Genomic DNA, 11,161 nt, shown 5'->3' with positions numbered 1-11,161 from the left:
GTTCCAGCAAAAATATTAATTGATAATCTGGATTTTATTTGATAGGGGCTTAAGATTGCCTCTTTCCCAGCAACTTGCGTTTTAATTAGGGTCTTTCAGAGGCTGAGAAGTCTCATAGATGCAGGTGAAATAAAAGGACCATCTCCTCTTTGGTCTAAGGGTCTTCCCTGAGATGACCACTAACCAAGAAATCGTGGTGGAGTACAGCATTTTGCTGTTTCCACGCAGTGGCTGGAGGGGTCAAACATCTCTGGGTTGGACCCAGAAAGCCACCAGTGGCTATCAGCTGAGCTGTTACCTCCATCCTGGTATTCTGTTTTTACCCATCCCGGTATTCTGTTTTTATCCACCCTGGTATTCTGTTTTTAAACTCAAGATCCTTCTTCCAACCTTGAGGGTTGAAATGAATTAAAGAATTAAAAAAATAAACAGACTATGTTAACTCGGACTTTCTAAAATTCGTTTTTATTTTTTATCAAGAGGTTTCACACACATTGTTTCAAAACGTGAAATAAGCTTTATACATCTTACAACGAAAACCAGCAGCAGCCCTCCCACCCGACTCCCCGCAGGCAAAGGCAACAACTTTCAACTCTCATAGCTGTTTCATGGAAGAGCGGTCTATATATTTCTCAATATCATGCTTATTCTGCTGGCTCTTGTTTTTTTTTTTCTTCCAGTTTTAGACATCATCCATTGACTTTCTATCTTGGCTTCTGAGGATCTGACACTTTCTCAAACTCTCTCCTGCTTTTACCCCTCTCCAAGCAAACACAAATACTGCCTCCTTCATTCTCCTAGGACATAGATACCACACTTTTTGGTTAAATCAACATTTGACATTTTCGTAATAATGACTAGGTAAAAAATTATTCACAGTCGGATACAATGTATACATTTCCTTTCTTCGCACAAGGTTTGTTTTCCCTGGAGTTAACGATATGATTTTCCATGTACTTTTCCTTACATCGGTCCCAAATATCCCCCTTAATGCATTCACGTTCATCAGATAAGCTATTGATTTTTTTTCTTTCTTGGAGACCTCGCTCCTGGAGCCTTTCACGGTCCTGTTCCAATCTAGACAGGTTACTCTCCAGGCCTGCTCCTTTTATCTAAATTGCTTTGATTACATTTCCAGATAAATTTTAGAATCTGCTTGTCAATTTCTACAAAATATCCTGCTGGGTTTTGATTTGGATTATGTTGAATTTGTAGATCAGTTTGGAAAAAATTGACATTTTAACAACACAGAGTCTTCCAGTCCATGAGCCTTGTATCTTTCTCCAATTATTTAGGTCTTTTCTAATTTATCTCGGCAATGTTTCATAGTTTTCAGTACATAAATCTTGTCCATATTTTAATTTATATCCTAAGTAATTTATGGTTATTTGGATGCTATTATAAACAGTACTTAAAATTTTTTTATTTTCCAGTTTTTTTCTTACTAGTACGTAGAAATAAAGTTGAGTTACCTATATTGACCCTGTATTCTGGGACCTTGGTAAATTCACTTATTAGCTCTAGCAGTTTTATTTTTAAAGATTCTTTTGGATTTTATATGTACACATCATGTCATCTGAGAATAAAGACAGTTTTCTCTCTTCCTTTTATTTATTTTTCTTGCCTTATCTCACTGGCTAGGCCCTCTAGTATAATGCTGAATAGAAGCTATGAGACTGGACATTCTTTCCCTGTTCCCAGTCTTAAGGGTAAAGCATTTAATATTTCTCTATTAAATATGATGTTAGCTAAAGATTTTCCAGAGAGGCCCTTTATCAGGTTGAGGAAGTTCCTTTCATGAATGGGTATTAAGTCTTCCTCTTTCCTTGAGGGCCTGGGCTCTGGAGCCAGGCTACTGCTGTATACAGGCTTTGTGACTCAGGGCAGACTACCAAACCTACCTCCACTGCCTTGTAAGATGTGGACAATACTAATGCTCAGCTCATTCCTATGAGGATTAAATTAGATGAAGACACACACACGCACGACGTTTAGAAGAAAGCCTAGCATACAATAGGTACTACATAAATGTTAGCTATCACCATTCTTTTGGTTTACTCCCTTATTTTGCTGGATTACTGGATTTTGTTGAGAAAGAGTATGTAGGAGATAACTTTTTGGAGACCTTGAATTTCCAAAAACCCTTTATTCTACTCTCACATTTGATTGGTATTTTCACTGAGTATTGAATTTTAGGTTGGAATTCATTTTCCTTCAGAATTTTGCAGGCTTTTCCTTTTTTTTTTTTTTGAGGAAGCTCGGCCCAGAGCTAACATCTGTTGCCAATCTTCCTCCCTTTTTCCTTTTTTCTCCCCCAAGCCCCAGTAGATAGTTGTATGTCATAGTTGTACAACCATCTAGTTGCTCTATGTGGGACACCGCCTCAGCATGGCTTGATGAGTGATGTGTAGGTCTGCACCCATGATCCAAACCAATGAACCCCAGGCTGCCGTAGCGGAGTGCCTGAACTTAACCGCTACACCACCGGACCGGCGCTATGCAGGCTCTTCTTAATTTCTTCTAGCGTCTAGGGTCACTGTTGAGACTTCTGGTGCTTTCCTAATTCCTGCTCTATTGTACGTGACTGAACGTTCTCTTAGAAACTTTTAGAATATTCTCTTTATCTTTTTAGTTTTAGAATGTATGATGATAACCCCCTGATGGGGTTCTTTTCTCATTCATTTTGTTGGGCACCTATTGAATCGTTTTAATCTGGAAACTCAGGTTCTGTGAAATTTTCTTACATTATTTCTTTGGTACTTTTGTACCCTTCATTTTCCCTATTCTCTTTTTTCTAGGATTTCTTTTATTCGGGTGTTGAACCTCCCAGATTTATTCTCTAATATTTTTTTATCACTTTTTGCCTATTTGTCAATATTTTCATCTTTCCACTTTCTAGGAAGTTACCCTTAACTTTATCTCACAGCCTATTAATTAGAATTTGACATTTCTGCTACCTTATTTTAAATTTCTGATAGGTTTTTTTGTCTTCCCCAATGTTTCCTTTTATAGCACCTCTTTCTTACCTCATGGACACAATATTTCCTCTTATCTTTCTGAGGATATTGTGGGTTTTGTGAAGATGTCTTCAGCCCCCTTCATTGTCTGTGTCTTTTCTTCTGGTGTGATAACTCAGCTACCATTTTACATCTACTTTCTAACTTCCTTTAAAAAAAGTCTCTTATCTTTTATTTTCTCTCATATTTTTTTTTGTTCTTGTACCTTGTGGGATTATGCCTTAAAAAATCTCTTTAGTGTCCTTTTTATTTTTGAGAGGAAGCAGAGGTAAAAAACATTCCTCCAATCCTCTATTTTTGATATAAAGTTCCCTTGGATTTAAAAAACATACTTATTTTAAAGTCACATTCAGATTGCTCTATTATCTTTAGCTCCTCGGGTGTGAATTCTTCTACTTGTTATGTCGGCTGACTGTTGACTGTAGTGGTTGTTAGTTCTTTGTAATATCTGATTGTGAGCTCATCTATCAGAGAGCATTTTTTTCACAGGAGTCTTGCATGTGTCTTGGATTATGAAGAAGTCTACACAGGGACGGTGTCATGGCGGTCCTTGCTGGGGCCCTACGGGGTCACATGGTTCAGAATGTTTTTCGTTATTGTTGTTATTTTTGGTAGTGGGTTTCCACACCACTCCAAAGGGCAGACTTGGGTCCTCATCATTTGCTACTCGGGCGTGGATTCTGGACTATCCCTCAGGCGGCTCTCTTTCCCCCATGGCCTAGGGCAGGTAGCTCACTTTGGTCATGTCTCACAGCTGGCAGGTGTTTTTCTATCCCCAGACAAGGGCGGGCCAGCTCTTTCCTGGTTCCTGGCTTTCTGCAGGGAATTCAGTTCCAGTTCCCTGCTGTGCACAGGGTCTGTACACCCGCTGCTGTTACCATTACATCCTTAAGGTGCATGACCACTTCCAGTATCCTTCTGGGTTCCTGTGGCTTCACCTCCTACTCCCTGGTAAGTCCATACATCTCTAAGTTCCCTTTTCACTTCCGGCCCTTAGAGATCTCTCTCTCTCTCTCTTTTTGCCTTTGTTCTCAGATATTTATCTGAAACTTTAAAAATATATGTTATCTATGTTATCTATTTCTGTGTAGGTTGTGTGTGTGTGTGCGTTTTTGCTTTCCATGCCTCCTCAGTCCACCATCACAACAGGATATCCGTAAAACTTCCAAAAGCACATAAAATAAAAATGAAGTTCTTCATTTCCTTTCCTTAAAGATAAGCCCAACACTTTCTCCTGGGGAATTTGAAATGTCAACCAGGAGGGTGCGATGACCAGATGTCTAGCTAACTCACAGTGTGTATCTGCATGTTGCATATGCATGTGTGGATAAGTTAGAGGTGAATGACCCCACATTATCCCAGAATTATCACCCCCTTCTTTTAGCCAGGTTCAGATCAGGGGGGATGGGACAAGTGAGATGTAGAAGGTAAGTGGGGAGGTGCTTCTGAAGAAATCCAGTCACTTCCGACATGGGAAGAAGTTGTATTGCCCAAGAGAAACCTATGAGGCCACATCCGTACCTCTCTTGGTTCTCATATTGTAAACAACAAGGCTTTCTTCCTGAAAAAGCTGGCTTTGCTCCAAATTTGAAAGTGTTGGGGGTGGAGGAAGACTAAGCAAGTAAGGGCCCAGGGGCCAGGCAGCGCAGGGGTCCCCACTTTGTCATCGTCCTTGTGCACTCCTCTTAGCTGGGATCCTGGTGATACTCAGTCCCCTGTGTGCATTGGCCAAGGCGTTTTAGAAACATACATTAATAAGTAGGAATCAAAGAACTAGTTAACTGATTACGTATCAAATGCCTACGATGCACCCGACTTTGTGCCAGACCCTTAAAACAAGGGCAGGTACGATAGAAATGAAGCTTAAGAGGCAAAGGAAACTTGTGAATGGAGGACAGGTGAGGAGTTCATGAAATTTACTCTAGGATCAGGGCGACTGGAAAAAGAGATCTATCTGGGAGTCCTGGTGCACCACAAGCTGAATCTGAAGATTTGGAAAAACGAAATAAAAGAGAAAGAAAAGAAAGACCGAGTAGCTGCGTGACCTTGAATATTCACTTAAACTTCTTGAATCTCAGTTTCCTCTTCCATGAAATGAGGTTTGATTAGGTAAGCTCCAGTTCTAAGAAGAGATGCTCTAAATCTAAGAGTATGTTGAGATGTACAAATAAGACTATGGCTCCATGTGAACTGTTCTATCTTTGCTCAGATCATGGTTATTAGTAATTAGGTGCGTCATGGAAGGTCGTTTCTTAGTACGCACTTTCCAGGTGGCCACCGACCAAGTCTAACATGAGGACTTCCAGAGAGGCCCCCTCCTTCCCCCACCCCTTCCTCCCTTCTCTCCTTCTCCCTCCAACACCTTCCTCCCACGTCCGTCAGCAATTCATTCCTTTGGGGGGATAGGCAGATCCCTTGGAAAATGGACAAATCCTCCTGGTGAGGAGAATACTTTTCTTTCAGTCTTTAAGCCTAGAATGAGAGTGGGTTTCTGAAATCGTTCTCTCGCACAGAAGATCCACTCTTTCTGAGCCTTCAAGGTCACGAGCAAACTCACGCGCCACAATCCACACGTCATCTCAGCCTCTCGCTCACAGATGTGTCCGTGCTCCCTGAGGTGGCCACACATTGGATGGAGCAGCCTCTTAGAGTCTAACGTTGCTCTGTTAGAGAGCTCTTTCAAGGAGGGCGAGGAGCGACATGGGTTCCCGAGGGCTTCGAGGCAAGGGAAGAAAAGAGTCATTGAAAGGGATCAAAAGATGAGCTCCGTCTGCCCCAGTCTCGTGACATTGTCACTTTAATCCTTGAGATCTATTTTCTTTTATTTTTTTCTTTTATTTTTTTTTTTTGTGAGGAAGATCAGCCCTGAGCTAACATCCATGCCAATCCTCCTCTTTTTGCTGAGGAAGACTGGCCCTGGGCTAACATCCGTGCCCATCTTCCTCCACTTTATATAGGACGCCACCACAGCATGGCTTGAAAAGCAGTGCGTAGGTCCACACCTGGGATCCGAATCTGTGAACCTCGGGCCGCCGAAGCGGAGCATTCAAACTTAACCACTGCACCTCTGGGCCGGCCCCTATTTTATTTCATTTTCTTAAAAATTTATTTTAATTTTTTAATGAGTTCTATTTTAGGTTTGCAACATAAGGAGAACTCTTATCTAAGTCCTTATATGTGTAGTGTGTTTTCCATTATATGAATCAACAGATACTAATAACTATTATCTGCTGGTAATTGAAGACTTACTACATGCCAGGTACTGTGAAAAGCACTTTTTACCCGAGTTATTTCATTTACTGCTCACCAAGACCTTATGGTAGGAATTATTACTATCCCCATTTTACAGATGAGGAAAATAAGGCCCAAGGAGATGAATCAAGTACCTTACTCAGAGTAACTCAGCAGCAGGTAAGGGGAAAAACTGGAGTTTAAATCCAGGCCTGATGCTCGTGGTTGGTGGAGAAGCACTGCAGTGCAGTGAGAGCCACGGGGGCTCTGGGTCAGACTGGGTCTTGGTCCGTCCTGACTTGTATCGTCTTGACCAAGTACCTTACCTTCTGTGAACCCCTGTCTCCTTAAAGGGGTGGTAATGTATGCCAGGCTCTTGGTACAGCCTAGGGCCTTGATAAATGGCAGTCATTCTTGCCACAGCAGAGGGTCTCAGAAGGTGAGTGAGTGGAGGATGTGGCAAGTAACCCCGAATCTTCTAACTTTAACGGTAATGCTTCCTGCAGGGTATCACAGGGTCAGAGAGCTAAGAGGAGAGTTGGAATGTACCGCCTTCAAAGGCCTTGGGCTGCTCTGAGATGGAAAAACACCGCTTGGGAAGAGGATCAATGGTCTTCCACCATGTTCCTACAACATCCATTTTTTCTTTTGTCCTGGATCATTCCCATGAGCATCCAAGCTCCCATCTTATAATAACCCTCCCTTGACCCCACATCCCTGCCAGCTATGGTCCTATTTCTCTGCTCCACTTTGCAACTAGGGTCTGTATCTCACTACTCAAGGGCGTGAGAGGTCGATGAGGGACATTTAGCAGAGTCTCAGCTGGAACCTGACCTGGGATCACGTAAGTCTGGGCACACCTGAAAGGAATGAAGGGTCAAGGGCCCTTTAGGGAATGAGCTCATCCTTGGGGGGCAAGAGTAAAGTCCACGGACCTGCAGAAGTTGGGGCGATGGGAGTAGGCACCTCATTAAGACCAGCCCTGGCCCATGGACTCTGGCCTGTGGACTGAGTGTTAGGGAGATGGGGCTGGGAGTGACAACGGAAAAAGCTGGGAGATTTTGGCAGCGCAAGCAACACACTCAGGGAATTGGCCCCATTCCATTCCAGGTGGCCAGGCTGGAATTGGCAGAGGGGTAAAGGCCTGCGTGGCAAGAAGGCCCAGGAGCATCAAGGGGGCAGGTGGGAAGAAGGTCCCAGAGAGCTAGGTTCCCCGAGGTGCTGAATCACAGCTTGCTCACTGCGTGTACAAATACCGGTGGTAAACAAAGAAAGAGCTCAAAAGGAAGGAGAGTGGTCAGGTTTCCAGTCCCACCAGGCGTGTGAGAGAGCATCATTTCCCCACACACCACACTTCCTCCTTCTTAGATGTCTATTTCCCCGTCCTCTTGGTCTCCTCCTGCGTCTTGGCCTTCTCTTCCGTCTCTTTGGTTGGTTCCACTTCTTCATTCAATCCTGTAACTGCTGGCATTCTTCCAGATCCTATTCTCCTCCTTTTCTGCCCTTTCCCTATTATCCACTTTCCCTGGCTGATGTTATTTGCTCCCGTGGCTTTAATGACCTGACATCTCTGTGAGAATGATCTCCAAAAACGTGTTCCCAGGCTGGCCATTTTTCCTGGGCTGTCAGAGCTAGAGTTTCCAATGCACGTTGACATGCCTACTTGTACCCTCCCCGTAAGCCCAGAATTAAACTAGCATCTTCTCCCCAAAACCTGCTTCCTTCAAGCCGTTTGTCCAAGCTATGGATTGAAGAATCCATTTTGACTCCCTTCCTCTTTCTCACTGCCTCATCCCTATCCAGTTGATAGCTGAGTCCCGTTGGTTTGCCCGTAAAGATCTCTTAAACTCACCCCCCTATCTCCACTCTCCTCGCCATTTCTGCTATGGCCTCCTAACTGGACTCCTGCCTTGAGCCTCTGCCCCTTTCGATCACTATAGTTAGGAACTCATTTGAACTTTAGATCAAAATTGCTATGCATAAAGTTTAGCCCAAATTACTGCACCCATGAAGTTGGAACAAATTATATTAATAGCTAACATTTATTGAGAGCTCATCACGCTTCATCACTGGGCTAGGTGCTTTATGTGTATCAACTAACCAATCTAATCCTTAAAACTACCCTATGAGGCTAGGTCTAGAATTAGCCCATTTTACAAAGAGGGAAACTGAGGCAGAAGAGTTTAACTAGAGTTGGGATGTGCACGCAGGGGTCTGCCCCCAAGGCCTACACCCTCAACTACACTGCTAAACTGCCTCCAGGTACAGTTGGTATCTTTCTTCCAATACTTATGTGTAATGGTCGCTACTTAAATTATGCCTGTTTCACCATGCATTGGTAAGTTTTTTCTTTTTTTGATGAGGAAGATTGGCCCTGAGTTAACATCTGGGCCAATCTTCCTTGATTTTGTATGTGGGACGCCTCCACAGCATGGCTTGATGAGTGGTGTGTAGGTTCACGCCTGGGATCCAAACCTGCAAACCCTGGGCCACCGAAGAGGAGCGCACAAACTTAACCACTATGTCACCAAGCTGGCCCCTGTAAGGTTTTTCTTTTAACACATCTTTACAGTTATGTTTTTAGGTAAAAATATCTCTCTGTGCCCTACAACATCTATGTTTTGAATTTTGACTTCCCCATTTTCTCACTAACATTGGCACAATAAAAAATTTAACCTTTTCTAATCTGCTGGATAAAAAATGTATCTCAGAGATGAATAAGTTCTAGAGATCTACTGTGCACTGTAGTGTCTGTAATTAGTAATATGGTGTTGTGCACTTAAAAATTTGTTAAGAGGGTAGATCTCATGTTAAGTGTTCTTGTCCCAAAAAGCAAAAAATAAAAAATAAAAACACAAAGGGACACAAGGAAACTTTTGGAGGTGATGGATATTTTATCACCTTGGTTATGGTCATGGTATCATGGGTGTACTCGTATGTCCAAATTCATCAAATTGTATACATTAAACGTTTGCAGGTTTTTTTGGTATGTTAATTACACCTCAATAAAGCTGTTAAAATCTTAAAAAACCCCCTCTCTTTGTGGGTGTAAGGCTTCTTGGCATGAAAAGCTCTTACAAGAAGCTCTCGTCATGTCAATATTTACCACTAACCAGCTCCAAATGTTTACCTGCTTTGCATGGGGGGGGGCACGGAATAAATGAATAAAGGAAGGAGTAGCTTTAGGACTACCCTCTGGGTCTCTATTTTTGGGTTTTCTTTCCTCCCGAATCTTCATCTACAGGTACTGGAAGAAAACGGTCATGGGCACGATCTTATGAGTCCTGCCGTCAGTCCTACGGGAATTAGGTTCCCCAGCGACTTGGGAGGAAGCTTCCATATCATATGTGTATGTTCTAAGCTGAATTAGCAGAATCTTCCCATAAACAGAAGGTTTTTGCGCAACCCTGACGCTGGTCCCTGGGAGCTACTATGACATTGAGACCCCTAGCCTTTCAGAAGCTCCCTGGGAGTCATGCTCACGTGTTTTTGGCAGTTGAGTTGGACCCTTGGGCAAGCGTGGAGTTAGGTGGGGACAGCAGAGGAATCCAAAGGGCGGTAGCCAGCTGTGCCTCTGTTGTAGTAAATCTCTTAGCATAATGCTGGACGTCCAAGAAAGTCCTCTAGCAATGCTAGCTGGTATTATTACCGTCATAAAATAGAGAAAAATGTGGGACAGACCACGTCGTGGGAATCGAGAGTTTGACCCAACCTCTGGGTCGGCTTGGAGCAGAGCCACCCTTGCTGGGAAGCTGGCCCTGCTGTTTATGGCCAGGGGAACATGTCTGACATCAGACTTTGCAAGGCTCTGTTGGGAAATCCGAGGTGCGTCTGTCTTCTCCGGGAAGGTGCTTTGCGTAGGTCTCTGAAGCTGCTGGGGGAGGGGCCTTGAGCTGGGGCAGCGCTCTCTGCTCCCTCCCATCCCCGCCCCACCCCATGTCTGCTCCACCTTGGCCAGGTGGAACAGCCAGGATGAGGCTCCAATGAAAGGCCACCTTGCTTTTGACTAGGGGGACAGCAGGGCCTGGGGGGTCTTAGGGACTGGAAGCGACAAGGAGAGAGAGAGAGGAAGTAGGATACTCCCTGTAAGGGAAAGAATCACTCTCACAAACAATTCTAATTCCAAGAGGGCATTTCTCATCTCCACTTTGAGCAGCTCTGCCACCAGAGTTTTAAACTTGAGTCTTGATCAGACTCATCTGGGGCTCCAGGTTCTCAGGACCCACCTGCAGTACTTCAGCTTCAGCGGGACTGGGAGCCTCATCTTACCTTAACTTCCAGCTGGGGTGGTGAGCGGGACGCCAGCCATTGTTCCTCCAGAGCCACTCTCTGCCTCTCTCTCCCCTGCTCTGTGCCCTGGCATGCTGACCCATGCGGACTCCCTCAGTGGCTTCCCCTGCCCTCTGGTTTCTGAGCTCAGCCAGAGGGAACCCTGGTAGGAGATGGGTGGGCAGAAGCTTCCAGTGAGGGCATTTATTCCCCCGGCTGTCCCTGCTGGTGGCTGGGGTGGGCTCCTGTCCGGCAGCCCCCATCATACAGCTTTCTCCCTGGGCTCCTCTACTGGCTCGCTCGCCTGGCCTCTTAGGCCTGGGGACAGTAACAGCTCCCAACTGTTCCTGGCCCTGGGGTACCGCGCCACTGCTCATTACTTTCTCCAAACCCTTCCCCCACTTTTTCTTTTCTTTTTTTTTTTGTGAGGAAGATCAGCCCTGAGGTAACATCCAATGCCAATCCTCCTCTTTTTGCTGAGGAAGACTGGCCCTGGGCTAACATCTGTGCCTGTCTTCCTCTACTCTATATGGGACGCCACAGCATGGCCTGACAAGTGGTGCGTTGGTGCACACCAGGATCCGAACCCGGGCCACCAGCTGCAGAGCGCGCGCACTTAACCACTATGACACGGGGCCGCTCCC

The sequence above is a fragment of the Diceros bicornis genome, chromosome 37 (assembly GCF_020826845.1).
Source record: "Diceros bicornis minor isolate mBicDic1 chromosome 37, mDicBic1.mat.cur, whole genome shotgun sequence".
Lineage (NCBI taxonomy): Eukaryota > Metazoa > Chordata > Mammalia > Perissodactyla > Rhinocerotidae > Diceros > Diceros bicornis.
The sequence above is the reverse complement of the archived record's forward strand: the minus strand, read 5'-3'. Positions refer to the sequence as shown.